We start from the raw sequence: 23,509 nt of genomic DNA, 5'->3' as shown, positions 1-23,509 counted from the left end.
CTACAGTGATATTACCAACACAATAGTATATGAACCATATTGGAAACTCACCCAACATTTTGTGGGAGAAACGCCTCACCTCACCCGGCTGACTGCTCGGAGATAGAGGCACCGCTCTGTTTAAAAGTGGAGGCAAACAGACAAGTTGCATGTTGATACTCATCTTGTTCAGGCTCTTCACACAAACCTTTAAACAATATTGGTAAACCTAAAAACGTCAGAGACCTCTAAAAACCATGACAGCGCTATTGCAGGTAAGTCAAGAAATGTATTTATAAAAACTGTCTTTGTCAAGTATGACATTATTAGAATGGGAACTGTAGCGTGACAGATTTGTATGGAGTTCGGAAAAAATAACATACAGCTGTATGGTCCCCAAACATACAGGTAACCTAAACTTTAGGAAACACAAAGTTGAGACCAAGTGAGTATGATCTAAAAGTGCTACAAGTTCTAAGCTGCCCAGCAGGACCCTCTTGTTACTTGCAAAAGACGGCCACTATATGACACCCAAAAGGATCCCCCCTTCCTTACCTGTCCGTCGGTACTTCAGACTGGCCAACGAGCTGTCTGGGAGGTAGCGGCAGACAGGAGAAGGGTCCTTATATATCCGGTTCAATCAGGATAAAGGGTTCAATGGGGATCAGGTGCGGGTATGTCTGTATTCGCCCGGGAGCCGTCGAACAAATAGAGCAGGCGCATAGTCGAAACACCCGCCTCAGAGCATGCGCGCTGCATACAGCAAGTCGCGCAGGTGTAGATGGCTGGTGTCTGTCAGACACATGCGCATTAGAGAAATAACTCCTTCACATCAATCGCTAGTCCGAGTGAAGGGCTAGTCAAACACCACAACCATCCCTACAGCTAAGGCAAGGACGCATGCGCAAGGGGTAAAATAACGGGGCATAAATCCTTAGATTACTGACTGACGAATCTAAAACCCTGCAATTCTATACAGGGAGTGGTACGTGACTGCATATTTCTAGATGTTGGAGACATGAAACAAAACAATACCGCTTGAGTATGCCTAAACGTGCAGACTAACAGCATGCAGGGCCAAAAACAGTGGCACACATATATGGAAACCAATTTCTAAATGCCGGCAAACGATAATAGTCCTTACATCGATGAATCTCTACTGATATTGATGAGATACCCTCAATGTTTCCAGAACTTCATGCCAGCGCGTAAAGGCTGGTGTAATTGTCAGTAGCAATGGTAATGGGCTCGTACAGTCATCTCAGAAAAGCATAATTACTAATTTCAATGTAGTCTGCACAATCCGTTATTGTATGGGTAGTCTAACACCATCTGTAGTTCACCAGGTGTAGAACAACATACTTATATTAAATGATGTATCTGGTTAGGTGTCGGGGCCAATGGATTGAAGGCACAAGGCCTGGCCAACAAAGGGAATATACTGCCCCTTAAAAAGGGCCTCTCTTTTTAAGGTTAACTGGTGTAGTCTGACCATCGCCGATAGCGAGGTCCCACATGAGTTGGTGAGAATAAATTAGAGAACAAAGTTTGACATAGTATATCATAATGATAAATATAGCGTCGGGAGATCATATACCTCGACGTAGAGAAGTCTCTTTAGAAGTGATTCTGTGGAACAGATACCGCATAGGGTCAGATATCTTATTACTCATTGAGGATATCAGGAGTCATGAGAACTCTAGAGGGAATTCCCATCTTTTCAATTTTAGGGATGGATGATTTTCACCTTTGAATTTCAGATAGAGGCCCACGGTATGTTGTCATTTAAACCTTTTGTATCAGTCTTCAATTTGAAAATCCACCTCTGTTCTCTGGAGAATAAGAATTTAGAGACGTCTGTTATATGCTTGGGAATGAAGGGACGTTCCAGCACAAACCATCTCAGATCGTCGGCCTTGTGTTTTTTGGCCAGAAAGTGATCAGTCAGGCAGGTGGACTGTTTCATGCAACGAATTGTACTTTTATGCTCGCTAATGCGGAGCTTGATTTTACGTGTGGTATACCCTATATAGTGCAGAGCACAGGGGCACGTGATTCTGTAGATCACGCAATCAGAGTTACAATTTGTGTGGTTGTGTAGTATCCAGGGGCGGTCTGTCCCTATGTCTACTGATGTTGTTTTGATAGCCTGAGGGCAGGCGCTGCACGAACCACAGGGAAAATGGCCTCGAACAGGAGGTAGTGACCATAGGGTGTTGACCCCGCGTGTAGGCTGCGACAGCGGTCATGTATGGACCAAACTGTCGCGTAAACTCGGACCCTTCTTAAAAGCAAACAGAGGAGGCAAGATGTTTTCAGAAGCCACATTAAGTATGTGCCAGTGTTTCCATACCAATTTCTGTATGCGATTGGACAGGGTACAGAAAGTGGTGACAAAGGTGAGTCTATCACTGGAAGTCCTAGATGTGCTGACATCCAATAGAGCATCTCGATTATTATTCGATGCTCGTTTCCATGCTTGTTGCACCAGGCGTTTAGGGTACTTTCGTGACTGAAGTTGGGTTGCTAGTTCCTTAGCATGTTTGTCGAAAAGCTCTCTGGTGGAACAATTCCTGCATATACGCAGGAATTGGCCCACGGGAAGGTTTTCCCTAAGGGCTTTAGGATGATAGCTGTCAAAAGCTAAGAGAGAATTCCTTGACATAGGTTTCCTGTATAATTCACAATGTAGTGAATTCTCATGGACAAAAATAGAAATGTCTAGGAAGGCTAACCGTTGTTGGTTGAACTCGATGGTAAAGTTCAGAAAGGCATTCTGTTGATTGAGCCAGGTGTGAAAAGACAAAATCTCATGACTTGTGCCCCGCCACACCACCAGTATGTCGTCTATGTATCTCCTCCACAGCACCAAATGATGGCGATATGGATTGCTGTGGTTGAGTACATGGTTTTGTTCAAAAAGATGGACATACAGGTTGGCGAGGCTTGGCGCAAAAACGCTGCCCATTGACGTGCCAGATGTCTGGAGAAAGATCTGATCCTCAAATCTAAAAAAGTTCTCCGTCATGGCCAGTCTGGCACACTCCATGATGAAAGTGACAGGGGTCATGCTGTCTAGGACACGTGCTTCCAATAGTCCTCTGATGGAGTCTAAGGTTTCTAATTGTGGAATACACGTGTAAAGTGACTCTACATCAAAACTTGCCAGACGGTCAGTATCAGTATTAAACTCGATGTCAGGCAATATCCGTAAGACATCAGACGTGTCTTTAAGATAAGTCGGCATCTCAGAGACCATGGGCCTTAAAAACACATCAACAAATTGGGACAAAGGCTCAAGTAGTGAGCCAATCCCAGAGATAATAGGTCGTCCAGGGGGAGGTCGTTGTTCCTTGTGGATTTTAGGGAGGCAGTAGAAATAGGGCATCACAGGGTTGTTGGTTACCAGAAATTTGGCCTCATGTGGCGTGATCCATCCTTCTGCCTCTCCTTCCTCAACCAGCTGTTTTATCTCTAGAGTTAGTCTGGGTGTAGGATCTGCTTCCAGAACCCGATAGGATTTGGTATCCTGTAGTTGTCTAAGGCATTCGGTCCGGTAGACAACGGTATCCTGAAGGACCGTTGCACCACCTTTGTCCGCAGGCTTGATGATAACGGACGTATCTTTTGTCAGGTTCTGGAGAGCCAGTCTATCCTTTTTGGAAAAGTTACAGTAGTTAGTAGGCCGTGTGTCACATAGTGATGTCATGTCATAGGTTACTGCCTTCTCAAAAGTGGAGACTTGAGAGGGAACCTGATGGAGCAAAGGTGTGAAATTGCTTCTGGGGCGTAGCCCAGTATTCACAATGTTAGTATCATCACTAAGAGAGATATTATCAGCCGACTCTTTGTTTTTGAAGAAAAAGTGGAGTCTAATCTTTCTGAAAAAACCTTCAAGTTCACACCTTAATGTGAATGGATCGCCTGAGTACGTAGGCACAAAGCCTAATCCTCTGTTTAGTACACTCAATTCATCTGCCGTGAGAATTTTGGAGCTGAGGTTAACCACAAGGTCATTCATTCGCTTGTCGGTAGTTGTTGATTGCCCCTCCTGCTCCGAGTGTTCGGGAATGTCTGGTCCGTTTGCCAATGGACCGTGGGCGGCCTCTCCGTTTGCCTCTGGTGCGGCCTTGTCCCTGGTCTAAAAAAGACTGGTTTGGGTAGAATTGTTGTTGTGGCGGATAGGCTTGCATATGTGGTGGAAAAGGAGGTTGATAACCCCATGGAGCCGGTGGCCACCATTGGCCTTGATTCGGGTAAAAACTTTGGGTTCCACGCCTCCTGTTAAATCTACGGGACTGTCCTCTCCCTCTCCCTTGGGGGGCCCCTGTGGTAGAAGAATCTGAATCATCGGATCCGAATTCGGACCCAGATGATGAGTAATTTGACCCGTACCGTCTGCCTTTGTTATTGAATAGTGGGGCCACATAAGTGTCACTCGTATACGGGTAGATTTTCTCCCAAGAAAAACGGGCTAAATCTTTCTTAAATTTGTCTATTTTGTTTATCAAGATGTTATCCCTATAATCTTTATTGGTTTTGTTAGTCTCATCCATTTGTTTCTTATAGAGGGCTGATGTAATAATGGTTTTGATTTGCCCTTCTAATGTTTGGATTTCGATGAGATTCGCATCAGCCTGGCGTTTCGCCGTGCTGATAATCAGAATCAACCAGTCACGGGTACACCGCCAGGCGATAAGTGACCAATCCCGTATAAATTGTTTATCGGTAAGAAACAATCTCGGTGCATTGGTCACGATCAGTCCAGTGGGGGCACATTTTCCTCCCAGATATTCAGCCATGACTAAGCCATGGACTGCTGTTCGGGACTGTGTTTTTCTCAAATTGAGTAAGGAGGCCCAGTCATCCTTGGGGTTCCCAGTCATTTCTGGTAGGGAGTCAAGGATACTGGGATTGTCAGACAGTATGTTGCTCAAGGTTTCGTCATCAAAAGCTAAACCTGCAACCTCCCTACCAGAAATGACTGGGAACCCCAAGTATGACTGGGCCACCTTACTCAATTTGAGAAAAACACAGTCCCGAACAGCAGTCCATGGCTTAGTCATGGCTGAATATCTGCGAGGAAAATGTGCCCCCACTGGACTGATCGTGACCAATGCACCGAGATTGTTTCTTACCGATAAACAATTTATACGGGATTGGTCACTTATCGCCTGGCGGTGTACCCGTGTCTGGTTGATTCTGATTATCAGCACGGCGAAACGCCAGGCTGATGCGATTCTCATCGAAATCCAAACATTAGAAGGGCAAATCAAAACCACTATTACATCAGCCCGCTATAAGAAACAAATGGATGAGACTAACAAAACCAATAAAGATTATAGGGATAACATCTTGATAAACAAAATAGACAAATTTAAGAAAGATTTAGCCCGTTTTTCTTGGGAGAAAATCTACCCGTATACGAGTGACACTTATGTAGCCCCACTATTCAATAACAAAGGCAGACGGTACGGGTCAAATTACTCATCATCTGGGTCCGAATTCGGATCCGATGATTCAGATTCTTCTACCACAGGGGCCCCCCAAGGGAGAGGGAGAGGACAGTCCCGTAGATTTAACAGGAGGCGTGGAACCCAAAGTTTTTACCCGAATCAAGGCCAATGGTGGCCACCGGCTCCATGGGGTTATCAACCTCCTTTTCCACCACATATGCAAGCCTATCCGCCACAACAACAATTCTACCCAAACCAGTCTTTTTTAGACCAGGGACAAGGCCGCACCAGAGGCAAACGGAGAGGCCGCCCACGGTCCATTGGCAAACGGACCAGACATTCCCGAACACTCGGAGCAGGAGGGGCAATCAACAACTACCGACAAGCGAATGAATGACCTTGTGGTTAACCTCAGCTCCAAAATTCTCACGGCAGATGAATTGAGTGTACTAAACAGAGGATTAGGCTTTGTGCCTACGTACTCAGGCGATCCATTCACATTAAGGTGTGAACTTGAAGGTTTTTTCAGAAAGATTAGACTCCACTTTTTCTTCAAAAACAAAGAGTCGGCTGATAATATCTCTCTTAGTGATGATACTAACATTGTGAATACTGGGCTACGCCCCAGAAGCAATTTCACACCTTTGCTCCATCAGGTTCCCTCTCAAGTCTCCACTTTTGAGAAGGCAGTAACCTATGACATGACATCACTATGTGACACACGGCCTACTAACTACTGTAACTTTTCCAAAAAGGATAGACTGGCTCTCCAGAACCTGACAAAAGATACGTCCGTTATCATCAAGCCTGCGGACAAAGGTGGTGCAACGGTCCTTCAGGATACCGTTGTCTACCGGACCGAATGCCTTAGAGAACTACAGGATACCAAATCCTATCGGGTTCTGGAAGCAGATCCTACACCCAGACTAACTCTAGAGATAAAACAGCTGGTTGAGGAAGGAGAGGCAGAAGGATGGATCACGCCACATGAGGCCAAATTTCTGGTAACCAACAACCCTGTGATGCCCTATTTCTACTGCCTCCCAAAAATCCACAAGGAACAACGACCTCCCCCTGGACGACCTATTATCTCTGGGATTGGCTCACTACTTGAGCCTTTGTCCCAATTTGTTGATGTGTTTTTAAGGCCCATGGTCACTGAGATCCCGACTTATCTTAAAGACACGTCTGATGTCTTACGGATATTGCCTGACATCGAGTTTAATACTGATACTGACCTTCTGGCAAGTTTTGATGTAGAGTCACTTTACACGTGTATTCCACAATTAGAAACCTTAGACTCCATCAGAGGACTATTGGAAGCACGTGTCCTAGACAGCATGACCCCTGTCACTTTCATCATGGAGTGTGCCAGACTGGCCATGACGGAGAACTTTTTTAGATTTGAGGATCAGATCTTTCTCCAGACATCTGGCACGTCAATGGGCAGCGTTTTTGCGCCAAGCCTCGCCAACCTGTATGTCCATCTTTTTGAACAAAACCATGTACTCAACCACAGCAATCCATATCGCCATCATTTGGTGCTGTGGAGGAGATACATAGACGACATACTGGTGGTGTGGCGGGGCACAAGTCATGAGATTTTGTCTTTTCACACCTGGCTCAATCAACAGAATGCCTTTCTGAACTTTACCATCGAGTTCAACCAACAATGGTTAGCCTTCCTAGACATTTCTATTTTTGTCCATGAGAATTCACTACATTGTGAATTATACAGGAAACCTATGTCAAGGAATTCTCTCTTAGCTTTTGACAGCTATCATCCTAAAGCCCTTAGGGAAAACCTTCCCGTGGGCCAATTCCTGCGTATACGCAGGAATTGTTCCACCAGAGAGCTTTTCGACAAACATGCTAAGGAACTAGCAACCCAACTTCAGTCACGAAAGTACCCTAAACGCCTGGTGCGACAAGCATGGAAACGAGCATCGAATAATAATCGAGATGCTCTATTGGATGTCAGCACATCTAGGACTTCCAGTGATAGACTCACCTTTGTCACCACTTTCTGTACCCTGTCCAATCGCATACAGAAATTGGTACGGAAACACTGGCACATACTTAATGTGGCTTCTGAAAACATCTTGCCTCCTCTGTTTGCTTTTAAGAATGGTCCGAGTTTACGCGACAGTTTGGTCCATACACGACCGCTGTCGCAGCCAACACGCGGGGTCAACACCCTATGGTCACTACCTCCTGTTCGAGGCCATTTTCCCTGTGGTTCGTGCAGCGCCTGCCCTCAGGCTATCAAAACAACATCAGTAGACATAGGGACAGACCGCCCCTGGATACTACACAACCACACAAATTGTAACTCGGATTGCGTGATCTACAGAATCACGTGCCCCTGTGCTTTGCACTATATAGGGTATACCACACGTAAAATCAAGCTCCGCATTAGCGAGCATAAAAGTACAATTCGTTGCATGAAACAGTCCACCTGCCTGACTGATCACTTTCTGGCCAAAAAACACAAGGCCGACGATCTGAGATGGTTTGTGCTGGAACGTCCCTTCATTCCCAAGCATATAACAGACGTCTCTAAATTCTTATTCTCCAGAGAACAGAGGTGGATTTTCAAATTGAAGACTGATACAAAAGGTTTAAATGACAACATACCGTGGGCCTCTATCTGAAATTCAAAGGTGAAAATCATCCATCCCTAAAATTGAAAAGATGGGAATTCCCTCTAGAGTTCTCATGACTCCTGATATCCTCAATGAGTAATAAGATATCTGACCCTATGCGGTATCTGTTCCACAGAATCACTTCTAAAGAGACTTCTCTACGTCGAGGTATATGATCTCCCGACGCTATATTTATCATTATGATATACTATGTCAAACGTTGTTCTCTAATTTATTCTCACCAACTCATGTGGGACCTCGCTATCGGCGATGGTCAGACTACACCAGTTAACCTTAAAAAGAGAGGCCCTTTTTAAGGGGCAGTATATTCCCTTTGTTGGCCAGGCCTTGTGCCTTCAATCCATTGGCCCCGACACCTAACCAGATACATCATTTAATATAAGTATGTTGTTCTACACCTGGTGAACTACAGATGGTGTTAGACTACCCATACAATAACGGATTGTGCAGACTACATTGAAATTAGTAATTATGCTTTTCTGAGATGACTGTACGAGCCCATTACCATTGCTACTGACAATTACACCAGCCTTTACGCGCTGGCATGAAGTTCTGGAAACATTGAGGGTATCTCATCAATATCAGTAGAGATTCATCGATGTAAGGACTATTATCGTTTGCCGGCATTTAGAAATTGGTTTCCATATATGTGTGCCACTGTTTTTGGCCCTGCATGCTGTTAGTCTGCACGTTTAGGCATACTCAAGCGGTATTGTTTTGTTTCATGTCTCCAACATCTAGAAATAGGCAGTCACGTACCACTCCCTGTATAGAATTGCAGGGTTTTAGATTCGTCAGTCAGAAATCTAAGGATTTATGCCCCGTAATTTTACCCCTTGCGCATGCGCCCTTGCCTTAGCTGTAGGGATGGTTGCGGTGTTTGACTAGCCCTTCACTCGGACTAGCGATTGATGTGAAGGAGTTATTTCTCTAACGCGCATGTGTCTGACAGAGACACCAGCCATCTACACCAGCGCGACTTGCTGTATGCAGCGCGCATGCTCTGAGGCGGGTGTTTCGACTATGCGCCTGCTCTATTTGTTCGACGGCTCCCGGGCGAATACAGACATACCCGCACCTGATCCCCATTGAACCCTTTATCCTGATTGAACCGGATATATAAGGACCCTTCTCCTGTCTGCCGCTACCTCCCAGACAGCTCGTTGGCCAGTCTGAAGTACCGACGGACAGGTAAGGAAGGGGGGATCCTTTTGGGTGTCATATAGTGGCCGTCTTTTGCAAGTAACAAGAGGGTCCTGCTGGGCAGCTTAGAACTTGTAGCACTTTTAGATCATACTCACTTGGTCTCAACTTTGTGTTTCCTAAAGTTTAGGTTACCTACATGTTTGGGGACCATACAGCTGTATGTTATTTTTTCCGAACTCCATACAAATCTGTCACGCTACAGTTCCCATTCTAATAATGTCATACTTGACAAAGACAGTTTTTATAAATACATTTCTTGACTTACCTGCAATAGCGCTGTCATGGTTTTTAGAGGTCTCTGACGTTTTTAGGTTTACCAATATTGTTTAAAGGTTTGTGTGAAGAGCCTGAACAAGATGAGTATCAACATGCAACTTGTCTGTTTGCCTCCACTTTTAAACAGAGCGGTGCCTCTATCTCCGAGCAGTCAGCCGGGTGAGGTGAGGCGTTTCTCCCACAAAATGTTGGGTGAGTTTCCAATATGGTTCATATACTATTGTGTTGGTAATATCACTGTAGGTTTTGGTAAGAATAGCAGTGCAGAGTAGGCACTGCTGAATAGCGGCCATTAATACTGTTTTCTCTGTGAAAAATGTCCTTTCCTGATGGTTGACACTTTGGATTCTCCCTCTAGGAAAGAAGACATAATTCCTACGTCCAAGCCCGAGATTGCTTGTCTGGTAGGGTGGCTATTGCCACTATCATATCTGACGTTTACACTTTTACTGTATGTGTTTTTCACTTTTCACATTTCACAAGAAGTTCTTTTCCTGCAGTAGCATCTTTTTTATCTTTTGGTCCTGAAGAAAGCCGGGTCAGGTGACCATCTCGGCTGAAACATGTCGACCATTTCGTAATTGAATCAGGAAATAGTCTATTTTTTCAAAGACTATAGGCTTTTTAGATATGAAACTTGGGTAATTCTCAATAAACATATTTTTTGCCCTGGTATTCATTTTTAAATCCACATTCACACCTGAGCACTGCACATCACCTGAGTCCCCAGGTTTTGAGTACAAACCCTGGCAGGAGTATCTTCTTTCGGGAATTATCAGGCTGTGCATCCAGCAGAGCCTTCTTGGCCCGTGACTTTCGGCCCAGACTGTTATTCCCTAGAGTTTCAGATGACGATGCTCCGCCAGTAAGGGTGGGCTGATGAACTCTTACCTCCTGCTCGGTGTTGTCCCGACTACCTGAGGGTTTTCATGCACCCTTTCACAGCGGTTAGTGGTTCGCTATTCCTTTTCTCAATGGACTTGACACCTTCTGTTAGTTTTTCGTAGTTTCTGAAGGGATTGGAGGTGTAGTAGTCCCTAAACTTAGAGTCCCTTTTGACCCCTTTATAAATTGAGTTTTAGGGGTTCAGTTGGTTTATTCATGTTCCAAAGGTTTCTGTGCTCTCTCAACCCCCATGCCATATAATCAGGATGTCATTGATATACCTCAGCCAAATTTTAACTCTATGGGAGTGTGGATTGTTGATCCATATATGTTGCTACTCCAGATGGCTCATATACAATCGTACAATGCTGGGGGCAAAAGTGCTACCCATAGAAGTCCCGTGCTTCTGCAAGTAGAGCTGATCTTCAAATCTGAACAAATTCTCCGTCAGGGCCAAATGCAAAAGTGTCATGATCCATTGAACAAGTGCCCGCTAGAGCCACTCTTGCTCACGTAAAACATCTTCAATGACACACAGGCTCTCCTTCCGCGGGAGGCTTATATATAGTGCTTCTACATCCAAACACATCATCATTTCTTGTGTGGGGTCATAAGCTAATTCAGAAAGGTGTTCAGAAGATGTTTCGTATCCTTAACATATGACCTGATCTGTGTGACTAGTGGTCGCAGGAACCAGTCTGTGTACTGTGAAAGAGGTTCAAGAACTGAACCTATCCTGGAGACAATTGGTCTTCCAGGTGGGGGTACTCTGCCCTTGTGGATCTTCAGGATAGTGTAAAAGAGTGGAATCCTTGGCCCCACAGTATTTAAGAAATCCATTTCTTTCTTGGATATCCATTCCCTCTCTAGTGCTCTACTAGTAATCGCAAGGATCTTTGCTTGCAGACGTGCAGTCAGGTCCCTCCGAAGTTTCATGTAACTTCTTTCATCCGAAAGTAGGGTAAGACACAATTCTCTGTACAACAAGTCCTATGCACACGCAAATGAGTAAACAAGCACAGTACAGTACACACTGTTGGTGATGAAAGAAAACGATGTCCTTTTTGTGAATGTTCGCTTTAATTGTCAAGTTTCATAGCAAGCCAGCCAACACGTGTTTCGTCAAACGGGTTGTAAACCCTTGACTTCTTCAGGGCTGGGAACAACATAGAGAAATTACTGTATTAAAATATGTTTCCTCAGGTTGGAAACAGTACAACACACACCCTCAAGTGTGTATACATTGATAGCCGTACGGTGGTGTGAGGGAGCACCTAAATCCAAATTTCAGTAAGTCCAAGAGAAGCCAAATATGAACCTCAACGTACACAATGGTGATATTGTGAACAGTCATACAGTGCAAGTGAAGAGAGACCTAGTGGGGAGTGTGTGAAATCCGATATACTAGTGGTGCGTGATTCAAAGTGGTTGTACGGTTATGAAAATATCACCCTCGCCCGAGTACAACGATAATATCTGTGAGGTGCGATCACAAACAGAGTGAGGCATGCACTAAACTATGCAGACGTGTGTCATGCCTACCTGGAAAAAGGCAAGCTGTTATCTAGACCTGAAATTAAAGGAAGGCGCACTTAGTCCATACCAACTTCTGTCTACAAAATACACTGTGATTCAAAACTACAAACTAAAACCAAGCGGTAGGCACTGCAATGTGGGCTTACCTTGAAACCAGTGATAATTCCAACCCGGTAGGTCATAAGTGTTCAAAGGACTGTTCTCCGTATGACACCTTAGCTTTCCTGTATTGTGAGTCTGTGGAATATTAGCTCACATGAGTGAGAACGTCCATATCTATACAGTAGGCAAAACCTTGCTAGTTAAAACTACTAACACAATAGTGTTACCATTCATCTTGATTGCCAAATTAAACGAGTTACCACACTTCCTTTAAAAACTAACAAAATGGTTTATAGGGTATCTGATTACCGATCCCCCTTATGTTGATTTAATCTCTTACCTAAGTCCAAGGTATAAGTCACACACAATAAAGCGGAAACAACCAAGTGCGGGTCTTGAAGTAATGGTTCCTGGAGGTTCCAGCCAGTGTAGGGCACTTTCAATAGAGTGATTGCGGCATGATTGGCCGTTGATAAATCTACAACGAGGTGAGAGAGAGATAGTTCCAAGTTAGAGAGGGCAGTAACGCCACGTACTATCTGGTCAAAAGACAGATAGAATCACCAGAGTATAGAAACTGCTCCCCTCTTACCCATAGCGAGTGAGCTTATCGTAACCCTGTCACCAGGATCGCGTTTCAACCGGATATGGTTGGAACTGCGACCCGGAAGCGTATTAAATATTAAATCCATAGACGCAAATGACTAGACCACTGACCATCGGGCCAGCGTAATCCACGATCGGAAAGCTTCATATATGAAGCTTGAAGGTGGCCAAACCGTAGCATGCAGTGCGTGCGTTTTTTTGAGGTTCAAAATCGGATAAACATTTTTTATCCTGAGGGCTCGGATACCACCCTGAAATTTCAATAAAAAGAAACACAGAGGTATACACAATTAAGTAGACACGGAGGTTCATAGGTATGCAGTAGAACACTGGAAACAATTAGTAAGTAGTGCATCACATCTTTGAATCTAATTAAGTTGCGCAATGCATAGTGTCCGTGATCTTGACTTAGATACATGATGCAAAGTGGATAAGATCTTGATTGTGTAGAGTGTATATCCGCCAGCATCAATATAATCCAACATTCAAGAATATGAATCATCCTGTTCCGATATTGGGGGGGGGGGGCGCTTCAGGTATAAAATCATTGTTATACAGCTATACAGAACCGGGCAGACAGAGGTATAATAGACATAAGAGATTTCATTGACTTAAAAAGTACAGTAGCGTCGACTCATTTTGGAGTACATGGTAGGAGAAAGAAAATATTAACCGAGAAGTCGTTTATGCTGGTGCAGTTGAGGCATAACTATTAACTGTTCAAACAAAACACTATTGTACACAAATGTTTCAACCTTATTACATATTACTGACATGTGACCGACATATAGGGCCATGATTAAATGAACAAAAGAATTCACAATTATTAATGGAAAGCAGCTAGATGTGATGTTAATCATGTGTTCCGTTGAGGCTCAAAATTACAACCGGATCATATTCGGTGTGGTTGAGGGAGAGTCTACCTTAGTGTATACAGTGCCAAAGTTCAGTTGCCTAGTGCATTTCCCGGTCACTGTTGAGTCCTAGTTCGAATGATCTATGGCGCATTATCCAAGTGGCCTCAGCTCATCTGAGTTGCAGTTCCCTGTTCCCTCCCCTCTGGCTTGGTTCTATTGAGTCAATACCATAGAAGAAAAACTGTTTGTGCCGACCATGGGAGGACCAATCCCATACGTGAAGTGCTATTGGGTACCTGGGGTCATCTTGTTTCACAACTCGGGCGTGTTACCCAACTCTTTCTCTCAGGGGTCTGATGGAGCTTCCCACATATTTGCATCCGCATGTGCACTCACGCACATAGACTGCAAATTTCATGTTGCAATTAATGTTACATCTAATGTTATACATTTTGTTTGGACCAGCGAAATCTTTTTTGTTGTTGGATGCCCACCTACAGACGCCACATGAGCCACATTTGTGGAATCCCAGAGTGCGTGGTGTTAGCCAAGTATCCTTGTTTAGGGTTTCAGGTTACGAAGGACTAAGCCAAGTCCTGAGTGTTCTCCCCCTCCTAAATGTAATTTGTGGCTGTTAGTTAATATGTACAGCTAAGGAGGCGTCGCTAGTGAGAAGTTTGCAGTGTTTATTGAGACTTTTGTATAAAGCGTCACGATAATCAGTGAAGTCAGTGATAAATCTCACTGTCCTGACCTGCTCTGTGTCGTGCACCTTGTCGCGAAGAGTTTCCTCGTGTCGAATATTCCTGATCCTTCTTTCCGCTTTAACTAGATTCGAATGTGTGTACCCTCTCTGTTCAAACCTGGATTTCATAGCTGTCAAACATTTCTCAAAATCATCAGCACTGCTACAGTTTCTCCTGACCCTGGTGAATTCTCCAAAAGGGATAGCGCTGATCTGATGGGAGGGATGAGCACTGTTGGTATGTCTTTCCGAAAGAGGCATGTGTGTAACATGTTATTGCTAATGTAAATCTCAATGTCTAAAAGGTGATGCTAGATTAACTACTGTGATGTGTAAATTAGATGTCAGAGTGTTGGAATTCAAGTGAGTGTAAAATTGTTCATGTTTTTCTTGTGTACCAGACCAGATCAAAAAGCAGTCGACGAAGTAACAACCCCAGAAAATGATTGAATCGTTGAAGTAGCTGCCTTTGTGGCCCCAGATCCAATCTTCCTCCAAGCAACCCATAAAGGGTTTGCAAAGCTGGGTGAAAATCTTTGAATCCATGGCGACCCCTCTCTTCTGTCTATACCACTGTCTGTCGAATAGAAACACATTGTTATGAAGAATCAGTTCCATCATATTAAGAAGCATATCAGTATGCCGCCACTGGGTTGCCGATCTACTCTGTAGCAGGTGTTGAACCCCCCTTCTGTTTGATAGAAAGACACAATTCTCTGTAACTGTCTGAAAGACAGTTGCTCCCCCCTTATCTGCAGGTTTTATCACAATGTTGGACTATCAGTTAGTGAACACAGGGCTTCTCGTTCTTTTCTACTGAGATTGTTAAAGGCATCTCTCCTAGGTTGCAGTTGTGCCACCTCCTTGATGACTGCCTCCTCAAATGCAAGTACTTCTGGGAGCATCGTAGAGACAGAGGGATTGAAGGAAGATTTCCTTCGCAAATTTGTGTGTTCATCATCCATCGTCCAATGGTGGCTTACCCTCAAAGAATGTTCTTACTTGGATCTTCCTGAAGAATTTGCAAACCCAAGGCCTTTGTTCAAGACTGACATTTCATCTGGGGCAAATGTTTCACATGTAAGGTTAACAACCAGATTTACAGGAAGCTTTTTCTTTTTTGTTGATCCTTTGTCTGGCTTCTCGTGTTCACCCTCTCTCCTATGGTGTCACCCCACTGGAATAACCTGTTGTTTCTTCTGCCCCGTCTTCCTTGTCTTTCTCCCCGTCCTAAAAAATACTGCCGATTCATTTTGGGTTGGAAAAATGGCTTGTTCTGGAATTGAGGGTGTCGTTGAAATTTTTGTAGGCAATGTGGTCCTGGCAACCAAACATTTGCGGAGGTGGATAGCTAGGATTGTATCTTCTGCCTCTTGGGCGTCTCGATCTCCCTCTCCACCTACTGGATGAGTTATCAATTGTCCAATCATGGGAGGAACCTGTGTCACTCCTATATGATGATTCATTGTCTGAGTCTTGTCTCTTGTAATCTCTAGTGTACAGGCACTCTTTCTCATGTGAGAACTTTTTAAGATCTTTTTGTAGCTTGTTGATTTTGCTCTGCATCAAGAAATCTTTGTGTTCACTGATCTCTTTATTTACCTCATCAAGTTTTTTCTTGAACACTGATATTTTAATCTGCGTGTTCAGAACATCTTCGCTTGTCTTGATCTTAATGAGCAACGTTTCAGAAGGGCGTTCAGCTGTGTTAATAATTAAAATAAGCCAATCTTGCGTGTAGCTCCATGCTATCAATGACCATTCTTTCTTAAATAACAGGTCTTCCAAGAAAATCTGTGGCTCATTACTGACTAGGAGCCCTCTTGGGGCAGCATTACCACATAAATATTCAGTCATTATAGCTCAATGGAGGAGGATCTTCATCTGGTTCCTTTTTAATTCTTTCAATTCATCTCAATTCTGGGATTGGTTCAAACACTGCGTAATGTTTGTGTCCGGTAGTAAGGACGGAGCTGCCATTGTGTGTAGATGTCTTGGGGAATTCACAAAGCCCAGCTGTCACCCACCCTGACATATGATCAGATACAGGCAGCAGGCAACAAATGTCCAAAGTAAGAAATTGCCAACTTTCTAAAAGTGGTATTTTCAGAATTGTATTTTAAAATCTGACATCACCATAAATCAGGATTTCAAATTAGGATTTCAGAGACACCAGACTTTGGGTTTATCTCTTCCCAATTGGAAATGACACATATAAAATGTAATAGTTTAATCAGAATGTTATCCTAAGGGAAAGATCGGCATTGCTGTTGTGTAAAACCGACTAAGAGTTTTTCACTACCAAGACATGTATAACTTAAAAGAACAGGCCCTGTCTTTTAAATACATTGCACCTTGCCCTCTGGGTTGTCCAGAACTTACCTTGGGGTGGCTTATATGTATGAAATGGGAAGAGCAGTCGGAATAGGAAAAAGAAAACTATTGGCCATCCACCCCTCATTGCGTTTAAGTGCCAGCTCCCTATCTCCACCCCGCGCCCTTTGTGGAATGTGGTCTAACCCATGGAACCAGATCTCAGGTTTGCCTGCATGTTGTTCCGTCATGTGTGTGGTCATGGGATATCTGGTGTTCTGTTGCTTGATTGCCCAAACATGTTCCTGTATTCTGGTTTTCAGGGCCCAGACCATACTTCCTACGTAAATAATATTGCTCTACAGCCAATGGCATACGTTACAAAGGAAGTTTTACAAGTGATAGTGTGATGGATTGTGTAGACCTGTTCTGTGTTGTATTTAAACTGTTTTAGTGTGTTCTTACAAATTGGCAAATATTAGAGTCCATGCATTTAAAGCAGCCCTGTGTTTCTCTAGGCAACAAGGTCCTCTCTGTTCTGTCTAGTACTATGTAACTTGGACACAGCATGTCTCTTAGAGTTATGCTTCGTCGGTATGTCATCCTGGGCTTTGATGTAATGGCGCCCTTTATACCTGGCACCTCCTGCAGGGTCAGTGACTAAGACCCAGTCTCGTCCAGAATCAGCCGGTTTTAGGTTTAAACCTATAATAACTGATAAAACCCCACCGGAAGGGAAATAGCTCTCACCAGTGTAAACCTATAAATACTGAAAAAAACCCTGCACAAACTAAATGCCATTCAAAGAAAGGAAAAGGAGAGTGAAAGAGTCATTTTTATTTCTTCCTGAAGGGGCCAATACAATGTAACTTTGTTATATAAGGTAGCAGTAAGAAAGACTATCATTTAGTTACTATACAATTTACAGTGTTGGTCTTAAAGTGTCGACACTGTCCCTGTTTATGTACATGTGTTTTTTTGGTTTAAATATTGTGGTGTTTTTTACATATCAACGTGTTACTGTCAGTCTTTTCAAATGTTATATTTGTTGTATTATACACTGTGTAATTTGTATGTTTGACAGCCCTGAGGAAGTCCACAGAAGCTGGACGAAATGCGTTGGCTGTTTGGCTTTTTTAACAATATTGATGTGAAGAATAAAAGAACTTTGGTATTAGTTATAGTGCTCCAGAGCGAAACTGGGTTAATTTACATAACCTCCCAGCGTTGCCGAACCGTCGTCACGCTAACTCATTCACACACACTCATTGGTGGGGCCCATAACACCAACACTCATACGTTTTCTCTCACGAGGCTGCGCACAGGAAGACAATGTATCCCGCTGGATATGTGGTGGGCGTACCTTATTACCTATAGGGAAAGAAACTTTATTACAGAATATACATATTTATATCAACCCCTTTAGGATCCTAACCTTAACATCAAGGCACTCCACCACTTGGTCGATGGACCAATTAGTTGGACTGGTTGATGGTGATTTAGAACCAGCTAAAACACATTTAAAGCTTCAGAATCCTCTAGTAACCTACTGGAAAAACCACAAACTCATTATTTCTGTTAATCAAATTTTTGTTTATCTAAAAATTTTTTTTGCAATTATATAATTAGCATTTCAGTCAATCAAACTTGAATTTCAGTCAATCAACACAAATCGCATTACATTTTATATTTACCTATTCTTGCTATCGGGGTATTTTCTAATTCAATTGGCTCTGCATAAACCAAATTCTTTGCTCAACTGTCCCAATAGAAAGCAGGCCAAGACTCAAAAGTCCGGGGGAGTTCTTTGCTCAGCACGACACAGTCCCAAAGATCTCCAAAGGACCAAATAATCGTGTAAGCATGCAGTGTGTAGCTCGTCTGTCGTCGTCTGTGGAGGTGAGTGACAACTCCTCCCTATTCTACTACCCTTTTTATAATAAAATTCTGAGTAAGATGAAACATTTCTTGGGCTATGAGGAAATTCGATTGGTCAATTTGGTGAAATTTGCAATATCGTCCTGTTTTCCCACTGACTTGGGTTCTCAGAGAAGTTGCTGGGTCACTTCCTCCGTCTATGTTATCCTCATGCAACATTGTTGATTCCTGGTTGTGTGTGACTATTGTTTCCTCCGGACAAGCTTCACTGACTGAAGTTTGGCAGTCCTCCATGTTCCTATCCTTGACCGGGAACACTGTGCTCTGAATTGAGGATGCCTGGAGATCTACGGAGCCATCCGAGTCTGCGCAGTAGACATTTCGCTCACGAGACGGTGGCCACTTCCAAACTCCATTTTGAATGTCATGGCTTGGTAGGCCCAAATGCCAACTTAAGCAAAACAAACACAAAAGAGTAATTAATATGCAGAAATGAAGATTCTAATATTAAACCCACGCTAATCCCTTTATGTATTAGTATTTTCCTAGCTTAAAGCTACATTTAAAGCTATAATACTTACCATTTGGCATCAACAGGAACGCAAACATCACTAAAGCAACATAAATCATGCAATATTCTATCACCACACATACTATTGTTAATAGGCGTACCACAATTAGTTATTAGATTTATTTTGCCATGCAAATAGCAATGAGTCCTGCGTGTAATTTGTGTTTACCAAAATGCACGTTGTTGGTTAGTACAACACAGCACACAGTTAATTCAAATTCAAAATATAAATTGATGATATAATTAGTATTTTCATGCAAAATAGAGAAGGTATACAAAATTTTGCTTTACCTGCTCCATCAATCCCCCTTTGGTGATTTTTAATATCACCATAAATTCCCTTAAATTTTGATAAAATGTATAATAGAAATGAATTTAGTTCTCTTAAGTTTTGTTAGGTCACATGATTGTTTCCCCTGTTTCATCCTCTCTTGTCTTTCTATACACATTCTCTTTCCATTCTTCTAATTCTATATCTTCCATTTCTCTTTCCTTTCTTTCTTTTTCTCTTTTCTTAGCAGCTTCTCTTTTTATATGGCTTTGTAATTTTCTTCTTGTGCTACATAAATATCCTAGAATTAATACTAAAAATATCACACATGTTACTGGAATTAGAATCTTGCCAATAAATGTACTACCTAATTTTAGTAAAAAGTTTTTAATAGTAGAAACCCCTTTTCCAATCTTTTCCAAAACCCCTTCAACCTCCAATGGAACAATCTCCTTGTGCAAGTCTGTTATATTCTTAATGTGTGTCTTTAAATCTTGACTTTCATCAGGAACATAAGTACAACAATGTTGCACCTTCAGCATGCCACAGACTCCACCCTCTTTGGCCAAAATAATATCAAGGGCAAGTCGATTTTGCATCACCATGGCTCGCATGGCAACCATTTCTGTATTTACTAATAAGAACCCTCCAGCAGTGCTTGTCGATAAGCGATCCACTACTGTAGACAATTTTCTAATTTTGTGTACATTCAGAGATATTCCAACGGCTGGTATCAGTGCTCCAAAAATATCCCCTAGAATTTCTGACCAACTTTCCCTCCTTCTACGTGTTAGTTGTCTACCTATCTCATGTGCACCATCTTTTCCCCTTCCCACATGAAATATCTTTGGGAAGACCAGGCCTAGATAACATGTGCCATACCAATGGTCCGGTAATCGATAATAAGCCTTGTTCCCGCAGATAAAATATAATCCAGGGAATACCGGATCATTTCCTCCTTTAAATCCCCATCCACCCATGATTCTATAAGTATCATGGCAATCACTCGCACCTATGAAATAGTTATCATACACAGTTTGATTTCTTCTAATACACAATTTCCCTCTCCGAGGCCAATCTAAAGCCATAGCTGGACTAGTTTCTCCTTTCAAATGTTTTTCTCTTTCAACATCCCAGACTGTCTTTTCTTCCTTTCCCTCAGGTATCTTCTTTTGCATTTTGATTCTCCTTTCTTCTACCATACCTAGAAAAGTATTTTCTTCTGTCTTCAAACTACAAGTGAGATTATTTCTAAATACTGATTCTAAAGTTAATTCTCTAGTTTCTAGGAAAAATTCACCTAAAACTTTACCAGGTTTTACCCTATTTAATTCCGGAACTACTGGTACTTGTGAATTTTTTTTATCTACATCAGAAAAATAATATTCTAGTTTCCCTGTTTTATAAAACAAGCTTGCTAATAATACAATACATGTTATTCCATATGTCACTGGAAGGTGATGGTACGTTGCTCCCTCAGACACTGATGCAGGTAACTGCATGCAGACATAGCAATCTCTCACATCCATAGTTTTTACATATTCATACAACAACTTTGAAAAAACATTTTTAGAAAAATCAGTTATGGACCTAACTTTATATAAGTAAGTTCTATCTATTTCTTTAATCAGATGAATATCATGAATCTTTTCTACATCAGACTTATTCTCACTATGACCTTCTATTGTTTCAAATGTTACTTTAAATGAAACTATTAAAGCTAACGCACTCCACAGAAGCATTAGTAGTCCTGTACAACAGAAACACACCTTGCACCATCTTCGAAAGAACACACATGTAGATTTTCTACTTTCTGTGTTCGCCATTTCGGAAAATGATCAGTGTCTTTTGACTTCGCCTCATCTACACACAACTAGTTTTGTCTAAACCCAAGGCTCTAAGCACCTACTTGGTTCTTTTCGGTTATGTCTTTTATTCTGTATTTTTCAAATTTCTCCTTTGGGAACTCATTGGTTTCCTCAATTTGGCATTTGATCGTCTTTCACTTTACTCTCACAGTCTTGATTCAGAATTTCCTGAACATCCGTCTCTTCCCCAATGTCGGACAAGATAACTCTCAGGATTTCTGATTCGTCGTCTTCCTCAACCACTTCTGGTATAGTCACCCCTAGATTCCCTTGGCTGTCTGCTTCCTCTTGTACTTCAGGAAGTGCCACGTATGACCATTCTGGTGACTTATACTTCTGGTTGGGTTTCTTAGTCCGTTTTCCTTTCCCTGACGGTGTCTGTTCATTGTCTTTTGATTTCTCTTGGCTAGACACCTCATTCACTTGTTCAGCTCTAGATGACTTTACTCGTGTCAATCGGTATCTTAATCTCTTTATCTAGTTTGGCCAAATTTTCTCCTTTGCTGGCCTTTTCAACTTATTTCCTTTTTCGCTTCTCTCAGTTCTCCATACTCATTTTAACAGAACTCGACCTTCCTGTACTTCTTCGTCACTGTCCTCAGTTTCAGTTCCACTTTGGCTCTTACTTTCAGTAGTTTTTCTTTCTGCAACTTCCTTTTTCTTATCTAATTCTGTCCCTCCTCGTGTTTCTTCCACACAATCTTCCTGCTGACTAACTGTCCCTTCTTCTACCTGGATGTGTGGTTTTCCTACACCTCCTCGGGGGTCTTCTGCAACAATCTTTCACTCTCTCTGTATCTGGTACCTCACCATCTACCTCTGCGATTTCAGGTGGAATTTACATGTGGAGCTTCTTTATCAAGAATTTCTTTGACAGTCTCTTCACTGTTTTCAATTTTTCTTTCATGTACTTGTACTGGTTCAGTATCTGACTTTGAGCTAGTGTCAGAAATTTGCAATCTCCTTCTTAATGGTAGATTCTCTGGTGCTATTACTGGACTTGATTCTAACTCCCCCCTTTCAGGAGTTGGTCTTGTTCTTGTTTCATCTGAATCTGACTCGGAACTGGTATCAGATTCCTCAAAGTATTCTTCTTCACTGTTGTTCGCTGGATTAGGAATTCGTAAGGTATGACTAGCATGAATCCAATTCTTCACTCCTGCACATTTCACAGCTGTTGTCGTAGTCAAGATTACCTGACGCGGTTTACCCCACCGTGGGACCAGACAATTTCTTCTTCTATGCACTTTAACTCTCACCCAGTCACCTGGGCTTCGATCATGAGCTGGCTTCTTTTCAAGAGTGGTTGCATCCGATCCAATCTGATGAAACACAGAATGAACGGAATCAGACAACCCCTTGCAATAATCCAACACCAAGTCATCAGATATAGGCAATAGTTTGTTGACTGGAATGAAAACATGTCTCATTGCCCTCCCCATTACTATTTCATGGGGACTCAATCCATTATTCCTATCAGGGATAGATCTAAAAGTCATGAGCACTAGAGGCAAGACATCAGGCCATTTCAAACCTGTGGCTAAACACATTTTTCCCAATCTATTTTTAATGGTGCCATTTACTTGTTCCACCACACCAGAAGCCTCTGGGCGATAAGCACAATGCAGTTTCTGTTGTACATTCAATGCTTCACAAATCAGTTTCATGATTTCATTATGAAAATGTTTTCCTCTATCTGATTCGATCGTGACTGGAAAACCAAATCTGGGAATGAACTCTCTCAATAGTAGTTTTGCTACAGTAATTCCATCACTCCTTCTTGTCGGGTATTCCTCCACCCATCGTGAAAATAGACAAACTACCACTAGAACATATCTCAGTCTATTGCAGGGGGGCATTTCAATGAAGATAATCTGCATTCTGGTGAAAGGCCCTCCTTCTCGTCCTATTGTTCCTAGGCTCACCACTGTCTTTCTTCCAGGATTATATTGCTGACATATAAGGCATCTCTGACATAGGCTCTCTGCTACAAGTCTAAACTTGGCATTATACCGTGTCTGTTTGAAAAGTCTAATCATAGCATACTTTCCTACATGTGCTTGTCCATGATACATCCGTGTCATGGTAGAGACCATGCTATCAGGCATGACTGGTTTTCCATCCCGATAAACCCAAACGTGATCTGTCTCTCGGGGTGCACTTCCTTCTTTTATCCACTGTTTCCTTTCCTCATCTCCTGCTTCTTCTTGTAACTGCCTTACCTCCTCCCATGTATTCACAGTGGGGTATATTATCAAGACAGGTGATAAAATTATTGCCGCTTTAGCGGCAGA

Source organism: Triturus cristatus, chromosome 2_1 (assembly GCF_964204655.1).
Source record: "Triturus cristatus chromosome 2_1, aTriCri1.1, whole genome shotgun sequence".
In the NCBI taxonomy this organism is placed as follows: Eukaryota; Metazoa; Chordata; class Amphibia; order Caudata; family Salamandridae; genus Triturus; species Triturus cristatus.
This window is presented reverse-complemented; position numbering follows the sequence as displayed.